Raw genomic sequence first — 10,530 nt, 5'->3', positions numbered from 1 at the left:
AAATTATGTGTGATGCTAGTGATTATGCTGTAGGTGTTGTTCTAGGGCAAAGAGTTGATAAGAAGTTGAATGTTATCCATTATGCTAGTAAGACTCTAGACAATGCTCAAAGAAATTATGCTACTACCAAAAAGGAACTTTTAGCGGTTGTATTTGCTTGTGATAAATTCAGACCCTATATTGTTGATTCTAGAGTAACTATTCATACAGATCATGCTGTTATTAAATATATTATGGAAAAGAAAGATGCAAAACCTAGACTCATTAGATGGGTTCTCTTGCTTCAAGAATTTGATTTACATATTGTTGATAGAAAAGGAGCTGAGAACCCCGTTGCAGACAACTTGTCTAGGCTAGAGAATGTTCTTGATGACCCACTACCTATTGATGATAGCTTTCCTGATGAGCAATTAAATGTCATAAGTAATTCTCGTAGCACTCCATGGTATGCTGATTATGCTAATTATATTGTTGCTAAATTTATACCGCCTAGCTTCACATACCAACAAAAGAAAAAAAATTCTATGACTTGCGACATTACTTTTGGGATGACCGACATCTTTATAAAGAAGGAGTAGATGGTGTTATTAGACGTTGTGTACCTGAGCATGAATAGGAACAGATCCTACACAAGTGTCACTCTGAGGCTTATGGAGGACACCACGCTGGAGATAGAACTGCACATAAGGTATTGCAATCCGGCTTTTATTGGCCTACTCTCTTCAAGGATGCCCGTAAGTTTGTTTTATCTTGCGATGAATGTCAAAGAATTGGTAATATCAGTAGACGTCAAGAAATGCCTATGAATTATTCACTTGTTATTGAGCCATTTGATGTTTGGGGCTCTGATTATATGGGACCTTATCCTGCCTCTAATGGTTACACTCATATTTTAGTTGCTGTTGATTACGTTACTAAGTGGGTGGAAGCTATTCCAACTAGTAGTGCTGATCATATTAGGACTATATTCAATGCACTTTATATGAAAGTTTTATTATATCCCTCTTGGATGCCTATCATATTAGGACTAAATTCATAACCTAAGCAAATTACCTTGTTGTTTAAGACTCTCAAAATAATATAAGTGAAGCATGAGAGTTCATAAAATTCTTCAAAATAAAACCACCGACGTGCTCTAAAAAGGTATAAGTGAAGCACTAGAGCAAATGACAAACTACTCCGAAAGATATAGCGAAGATCAATGAGTAGTCGAATAATTATGCAACCATGTGAAGACTCTCTAACATTTAAGAATTTCAGATCTTGGGATATTATTCAAACAGCAAGCAAAACAAAACAAAATAAAATGACGCTCCAAGCAAAACACATATCATGTGGTGAATAAAAATATAGCTCCAAGTAAAGTTACCGATGAACAAAGACGAAAGAGGGGATGCCATCCGGGGCATCCCCAAGCTTTGGCTCTTGGTTATCCTTGAAATATTACCTTGGGGTGCCTTGGGCACCCCCAAGCTTAGGCTCTTTGTTATCCTTCAATATTACCTTGGGGTGCCTTGGGCATCCCCAATCTTAGGCTCTTGCCACTCCTTATTCCATAGTCCATCGAATCTTTACCCAAAACTTGAAAACTTCACAACACAAAACTCAACAGATAAACTCGTAAGCTCCGTTAGTATAAGAAAATAAATCACCACTTTCGGTACTATTGTGAACTCATTCTTTATTTATATTGGTGTAATATCTACTGTACTACAACTTCCCTATGGTTCATACCCTCCGATACTACTCATAGATTCATCAAAATAGAAAACAGAATCTGTCAAAAACAGAACAGTCTGAAGTAATCTGTAACTCTCTAATACTTCTATAACTCCACAAAATTCTGAAATAAATTGGTGGACGTGAGGAATTTGTCTATTAATCTTCTGCAAAAACAATCAACTCAAAATCACACTTGTGTTAAAAATGACAAATAATCTCGTGAGCGCAAACGTTTCTGTTTTTCAGCAAGATCGAATCAACTATTACCGTAAGCCATCCCAAAGGTATTACTTGGCACTTTATTGAAACAAAAGCTATAAAACATGATTACTACAGTAGCTTAATCATGTGAACACATAAAAACTGTAGGGGTAAATATTGGGTTGTCTGCCAACAAGCTTTTCTTTAATGCCTTTTAACTAGGCATGATGATGACAATGATGCTCACATGAAAGATAAGAATTGAAACATAAAGAGAGCAACATGAAGAATATGACTAGAACATTTAAGCCTAACCCACTTCCTATGCATAGGGATTTGTGAGGAAACAACTTATGAGAACAAGAACCAACTAGCATAGGAAGGCAAAAAAAGCATAACTTCAAGATTTTAAGCACATAGGGAGGAAACCTGATATTATTGCAACTCCTACAAGTATATATTCCTCCCTCATAATAATTTTCAGTATAATCATGAATGAATTCAACAATATAACTATCACATAAAGCATTCTTTTCATGATCTACAAGCATGGAAATTTTACTACTCTCCACATAAGCCAAATTCTTCTCATTCGGAATAGTGGGAGTATCATAAGAAACTCGAATACTATAAATTGTTTCCACATTAAAAGAGTAATGAATGGTAATCATAATCATGACAAGTTTAATAATATAATCATCACTACTTTTTATAACATAAGTGTCATCACAATAATCATCATAAGCAGCAACTTTGTTCTCATCAAGATCAATTGAAACCTCTTCCGAAATAGTGGAATCATTACTAAATAAAGTCATGACCTCTCCAAATCCACTTTCATAATTATCACAATAGGATTCAACACCCTCCAAAATAGTGAGATTATTACTTCCTAAAATTGACACTCTTCCAAACCCACTTTCATCAATATAATCATCATAGATAGGAGGCATGCTATCATCAAAATAAATTTTCTCATCAAAACTTGAGGGACTAAAAATATCATCTTCATAAAACATAGCATCCCCAAGCTTGGGACAAACATTAATTGCAGCAAATAAATTCACAAACATGTCATTCTTATCAAACATAGCATCCCCAAGCTTAGGCCTTTGCATATCATAAGCATAATCACTCTCATCATTAATAGTACGGATAGCACCAATAGTATAGCAATTATCATCATAACAATGAGTAATAGGAGCAACATCATTTGGGAGGGATACCTTTTTACCTTTGCTTCTCCATATTTTCTTTTTCTTATTCACATTATGTGTGGGTTTAATCCTCTTTTTGGAGCTCCTTATTAATGAGACTGGTTGAATAGAAGGCTCCTCCTCGTTACCTGATTCATCATAAGAAATAATAGGAGGATATTGGGAAACCTATTCCCTTTCATTAGTATCCTCTTCATCTTCTATTTGTTTCCTTGTCTTTATGTAATTGGCAATATAAGGATTTTCAATGTAATTCACCGCACAATACATACAAATTTCCTATAGATCAAAATCAAGAACTCTCTCAAGGGAAAATTCTGGAATATCCTTAGCTATAAGTTTCATTTCTTCATAACCCAGAAGCAAACTAAGTTAATTATGATGCGCAAGGGAAATCAAGTCATCACAATTTTTGGACATGATTCGATCATGAAACAATTCGCATTGGAGATTTAAATGATCACGTTCATTGCAAAGTTCACAAGGATGGCCAAGAAATTTTAAATTTTCTGCACAAGCATCTAGCATCTCTTGCAACCATTTAGTTTCTAAATACTTATGCCTCTTGCAAAATCTATCTTCCCTATTTGGTGTGTACTTGCAAACTCTATGCACTCCACAAAAGTTGACATGCTTATAAGAGACATTTTCATCATGACTAGTGCAATCATCATTAGTACTATGGATATTCAAAGAGTTCATACTAACAACATTGCAATCATGCTCATCATTCAAAGATTTAGTGCTAAACATTTTAATGCATTCTTCTTCTAGCACTTGGGCAAAATTTTCCGTTCCATCATTTTCATGAAAGACATTAAAAAGATGAAGCATATGAGGCCACCTCAATTCCATTTTTTTGTAGTTTTCTTTTATAAACTAAACTATGATAAAACAAGAAACTAAAAGATTCAATTGCAAGATCTAAAGCTATACCTTCAAGCACTAACCTCCCCGGCAACGGCGCCAGAAAAGTGCTTGATGTCTACTACGCAACCTTCTTCTTGTAGTCGTTGTTGGGCCTCCATGTGCAGAGGTTTGGAGAAGAGTAGAAAATTTCCCTCAAGTGGATGACCTAAGGTTTATCAATCCGTGGGAGGCGCAGGATGAAGATGGTCTCTCTCAAACAACCCTGCAACCAAAACAAAGAGTCTCTTGTGTCCCCAACACACCCAATATAATGGTAAATTGTATAGGTGCACTAGTTCGGCGAAGAGATGGTGATACAAGTGCAATATAGATGAGATATATGTTTTTGTAATCTGAAAATATAAAAATAGCAAGGTAGCAAGTAACAAAAGTGAGCAAAAACGGTATTGCAATGCTTCGAAACAAGGCCTAGGGTTCATACTTTCACTAGTGCAAGTTCTCTCAACCCTAATAACATAATTAGATCATATAACAATCCCTGAACGTGCAACAAAGAGTCACTAATAATGGAGAACAAACGAAGAGAGTATTGTAGGGTACGAAACCACCTCAAAGTTATTATTTCCAATCAATCCATTGGGATATTCCTATAAGTGTCACAAGCAACCCTAGAGTTCGTAGTAAAATAACACCTTAAGACAAACATCAACCAAAACCCTAATGTCACCTAGATACTCCAATGTCACCTCAAGTATCCATGGATATGATTATATGATATGCATCACACAATCTCAGATTCATCTATTCAAACCAACCACAAAGAACTTCAAAGAGTGCCCCAAAGTTTTTACCGGAGAGTCAAGACGAAAACGTGTGCCAACCCCTATGCATAAGTTCACAAGGTCACTGAACCTGCAAGTTGATCACCAAAACATACATCAAGTGGATCACGTGAATATCCCATTGTCACCATAGATAAACACATGCAAGACATACATCAAGTGTTCTCAAAGCCCTAAAGACTCAATCCGATAAGATAACTTCAAAGGGAAAACTCAATCCATTACAAGAAGGTAGAGGGGGAGAAACATCATAAGATCCAACTATAATAGCAAATCTCGCGGTACATCAAGATCGTGCCCAATCAAGAACACAAGAGAAAGAGAGAGAGAGAGAGAGAGAGAGAGAGAGAGAGAGAGAGAGAGAGAGAGAGATCAAACACATAGCTACTGGTACATACCCCCAGCCCCGAGAGTGAACTACTCCCTCCTCGTCATGGAGAGCGCCGGGATGATGAAGATGGCCACCAGTGATGATTCCCCCCTCCGGCAGGGTGCCGGAACAGTGTCCCGATTGGTTTTTGGTGGCTACAGAGGCTTGCGGCGGCGGAACTCCTGATAGGTTTCTTTTCGTGGGTTTCTCTATTTATAGGAGTTTTTGGCGTCAGTTTCACGTCATGGGGGTCTCAGAGTCATCCACGAGGTAGGGGGCACGCCCAGGGGGTAGGACGCACCCTCCACCCTTGTGGATAGCTCGGGACTCTTTTGGCCCAACTCTTTTGCTTCGGGGGCTTCTTCTGGTCCATAAAAAATCTCCATAAATTGGCTTGTCATTTGGACTCCGTTTCATATTCTTTTTCTATAGAACTCAAAAACAAGGAAAAAATAGAAACTGGCACTGGGCTCTAGGTTAATAGGTTAGTCCCAAAAATCATATAAAAATAGCATATAAATGCATATAAAACATCCAAGATGGATAATATAATAGCATGGAACAATAAAAAATTATAGTTACGTTGGAGACGTATTAGCGGTTGCAAAGAAGATAGCTCGTCAATTGCAGTACGAGGTGTGATGGGTTGCCGTATCGCACTACTATCACTCCTAGCTTCATCAAAAGATGAGCAAAAGTGAAGCGCAGAAGCAACGACTTACCTTGAACAGGGAGCACTATATGAACGTAAGTATTAGAGACTTTTCATTCCAACGTATAAGCAGTCAATTTCATTATTTCGTGCTGACATGTCATGCTTCAGTTATTTAGGTTATTCCTCCTCGGTGCTTTGGAAAGGATGAGGGATGGGCGAGTTTGGTGGATAGGTGGCTCGGCAACGATGCAGAGTTTGCTGCCAAGAGCAGCAAGGATCGGGCTAACCGTGGAAAAGACGGAAACACACGACCAAGGAAACAGGAACCACTGGGGCTTCAAGGGCATGAAGGTATATCTATATGCATGATGCATTTTTTTCTTCTTTTTACCATCATGTTCTTATTTATGGCAAACTTCTGTTTGATGCTGCAGGGGGACAAGTTGAAGAGGCCGCTCTCAGACATGGAGTCGTGGAAGATGGCACGTGAGCGGAGTGATTGCAAGGAAGGCGAGAGCGAGTACTATGGAAAAACCGAGGAGCACCTGAAGTCTTACAAGGAGCAGTTTGAGAGGTTGCATCCGCCTGGTCCGGATGCTCCTGACGTCGTCCAGTCTCAGATCGACGACACAACGGTGGTGGCCAGCTACTCAAAGTCCCATGGTCGCTACCCGTGTTCGATGGCTTGACCACTCCTTCTGTCTCGTACACACAACTTCGAGCTACCAACCCAAGCCCGTTAGAGAGTACGGGGTGTTTGCAGCATAGCTTAGCCCGCCAGCATGTTGTAAGTACTTCCCCCTTATCTTCTTTCTTTCTTACTTTCTCAGTTTATTTTCAGCATTGCCCACTTAGAAACAACCTAAATTTTGTAGGCATATAAGGCCTTTGTCGAGCTTAGGAATCTCGAGGTGTGGGAGTACATACAACGAGTGAAGGCAAATGAGGATTACAACCATCAGATGATGGCGGTTAGTTTTGCCCTCTTAGAACCAAGCTAAAATTTGCACTTTCATTTCTTTTGACCTTCTAGTTTGCTTGGTTAACTAACATCCAGGCTATCTTGGCGTCTTCGACTAACCGCACGGATCCACCACAAATGGGACCCGCACCACCACCTGCTGGAGAACCCCCACATGTGCCCACATTCGATGAATGGGTAGCACAAGGCAGTCAGACTCTGGTTAGTACATTTGCCTAACTATTAACAAACTAGTTCTCGTTCATTCGGCGCTATCATATCATATTTACCCTTACAGTCTCTTTTCCAACATGTAGGGGACCGGTGATTCGACTCCTGCTTAAGAGAGCCCATCCACTCCAATCTGGTAAGGTGGTGTTGGTCTTGGCGGTGCCACGGCGATGGTCCTAGTCTTGGCTGATGATGTGTTCCATATTGTGCAATACTTTCCATGTTTCGTACTTCTTAGCGTTCTTTAGATGACGACGATGATGTTCCATGTCTTGCAGTACTTATGTTCATGAAGTTTCGACGTTGATGATCTTTAGATGATGATGATGATCTTGATGATCTTTAGTATCTTTAGATGATGATCTGTCTTATTTCTGTCTATATATGGTCTCTGACATATTTTGTGAATTTAAATGCTATCAAATTGAATGGGAAATAGGAAAACAGAGCAAATAAAAAAACATATATATGCCGACAGCCTGGCCGTCGGCATAGACATGTCCAGGAGGAACCAGGGAGCGACACATGGCATGGGTATGCCGATGGCTAGGCCGTTGGCATAGATTTCCATCTAAGGCGACGGCCAGGCCATCGGCATACCCTGCTGCCAGGAGCGCTCAGCGACGGCCACGTGGCATATATAAGCCGACGGCCTAGCCATCGGCATAGATTTCCACCTATGCCGACGTCCAGGCCGTCGGTTTATATGTGCCACGTGGCCGTTGCTGGTTGGTCAGTGGGGATGACCACGTCGTCTGGTGGTTTTCTCTATCGACGGTGTAACTATGCCAACAGTTGTACGAAAGCCGTCGGCATAGATGCCTATGCCGACGGTCTGACAAGACGACGCTGACGATATCTACGCCGACGGGTGTATTGCCGACGGCCCCCGGCCGTCAGCATAGAGGGTTAGTCCGGTAGCGTGTCCAACAAAAGGAACAAGAGACATACGTACCAAAACACTACCAAGGGCCTACTACTACTACTATGCTGTTACAGCTCCTAGATACAAGAATCTAACAACAACACTCATTTTGTTCGCGGTGGCTAAAGTATAAACGATCTGCTGATGACACGTGCTCTTTTTTTCTCGTTTGCGAGGACCTCACAAATCAACTCGATGTGCTGGATTATGCAAGGATCACAAGCAAAGCCAGACCTAACTTTGGGTAAGATATCAAGTTTGCAGTTATGTCTGCTCCACCACCTTCAAATCAAGTCTGAGATGCAGCACGCCATCGATGAAGAAAGTGTTGTCATCAGCCAAGAACGTCTCCCATGGAACCGAAAAGAAATCCCTGGATCCTACTCTAGTCCTGTCAGTAAAGGTGTGGCTAGCATTGTACTTGCTCACAAAGTGCCCAGATGGTCTTGTCCTTGCCGCAAACTCATAATTTACTGACACACACGTTCAACCCTTTGGCTTCAAATTGATATGTAAGAAGATGCCAAATCTGCACGAACCACTCTGCTCGACCATGTTACATCCTGCCAAAAGAATGAAACTCTGACCTGCAACATAGAATGAATGCGAGCATATCTGTTCTGATGGGAAGAGTTTGGAGCATTCTGATACAGGAAAACAAAGAAGATCAGTACCTTTTTTACAATGGAAAGCATCACTTTCTTGCTGATGCATACAAACACAAAGAGCATCTCCAAGCAAAGAACAGCACAAAGTTGGGGCATGTACATACCAAAAAGTTCAAATTGACAGCTAATAACATCGATTCAATTGGCACTACACGGACTTCAATTTTGAGACAAATAAGCGCGCCTACGACTCTGCTTTCACTAAAGAAGGATAAGTTTAGCTGGGGTTACCAGCTTACTGGAGCACTTACAAAGCATCACAAGACATAGAAAGGCTCCCATGTTCGAAACATACTAGCCTACGAGTAAAATAGCATAGAACATGTATAGCTCTCCTGATTGATCATACTGGAGCATGCCGATGAACCTGTCTCCTAATCGTGGGCCGCGCTTCTCATTGCTGCCCCCTAGTACTTCTCTGCGATCATTAACAATTTTCCTTCAATCTTTCACTATTAAGCATTCATCGCTTCTAGAAATCCTAAATGCATTCATGTGCAATGCACGATATCTTGGCCGTAAGCTAACAATTAACATCTGACCTTTAGTCTCGATCCCCTGAGGCACAACTGTCATTGGGAGTCCCTGTTGAAGAACATTGTATAGTACTTAATTAATATACTTAGCAATGAAACTTTAGCAAAAAAATTATGTATGCAAAATATGCACCGAGGACAAATAGTAAATATCTTACCATCATTCCTAAATAGATGTGACCGTAGTTCAATACCATCACTATTGGTCGCACGTTTTGAGTACTAACATTTCTAAGTGCAAGAAGAAAATTTGTCTTGACAGTATGAAGATCCTCAAGCCATGAAACATAATGACTTATCTCCTCGCAGTTTAGTTCAGCTCCAGGACAGTAGTAGGTCCTGTCTACCAAGCGTCGGACATGTTTGGTTGAATGGAGATAAGCTGTCAATAGAAATTAGTTGTCAGTTATTTTTAAATAAGCAATATTAAAGACAAAAATATAGTTGAGAAGAACTCACATAATGGTAGAACTAGAGGCGTCTACACATCGACCCATATGTCTCTATTACCTTCAATATCATCTTCCGGACGAATATCAAAGGTGATAACCATACCAGGCTCAAATGCATAAGCCTTGTATAGTGCTTGTCAAGTTTTGCATTCAAAATATGTGTACGTGTGTGTATTGTATACTTTGACGTTGAAAGTATAACCATCATGCTCATTTTTCAGGTAAGCTCTCTTTACCTCCATAGTTTCCATATCTTTGAAATCTATCTTATCCAAGACAAAAATTCTTGCATGGCACGGGATGCGCTAGTAGAATAGTGAAAATTAAAAATTATAAGTCAGGCAAATGAAGCATATATAAGTCATGCTTAATTACGAAAATAGACTTGGTCGTTGTGACTTACTGTATCGAAAGTCTCATCCAGCTTGATGCTGAATCGCCTACCATCAACATAGGAAATTTCTGTCGCACTGGCCGCGCTGGTCTTCACAGTAATCACACATAATAAAATTTTTTCCGTCGTCAGACGACATTTCCTATGTTCGTATTAGGCGAAACATTAATCACTTACTAATTCAATTAATTCAACTACTTCTATTAATTCAACTAAGCATTTCTAAAATAAACTAGTTATATTAATTCAATTAGTTTAAAGCATTTACTAAAAATAAACTAGTTCTATATATATATATTAATTCAACTAGTTCAACTAAACATTTACTAAAAATAAACTAGTTATATTAATTCAACTAGTTCAAACTAAGCATATACTAAAAATAAACTAGTTCTATATATTAATTCAACTAGTTTAACTAAGCATTTACTAAAAATAAACTATTTCTATATATATATTAATTCAACTAGTTCAACTAAACATTTA

At 39.3% G+C, this 10,530-nt stretch overlaps 1 pseudogene; it reads right to left on the bottom strand.

Moving 5' to 3' along the window:
* Positions 1-8,258: 8,258 nt before the first annotated feature.
* Positions 8,259-10,530, bottom strand: part of LOC119306674 — a 4,552-nt pseudogene continuing 2,280 nt past the window's right edge.

The sequence above is a fragment of the Triticum dicoccoides genome, chromosome 5B, assembly GCF_002162155.2.
Source record: "Triticum dicoccoides isolate Atlit2015 ecotype Zavitan chromosome 5B, WEW_v2.0, whole genome shotgun sequence".
Lineage (NCBI taxonomy): Eukaryota > Viridiplantae > Streptophyta > Magnoliopsida > Poales > Poaceae > Triticum > Triticum dicoccoides.
This window is presented reverse-complemented; position numbering and strand designations above follow the sequence as displayed.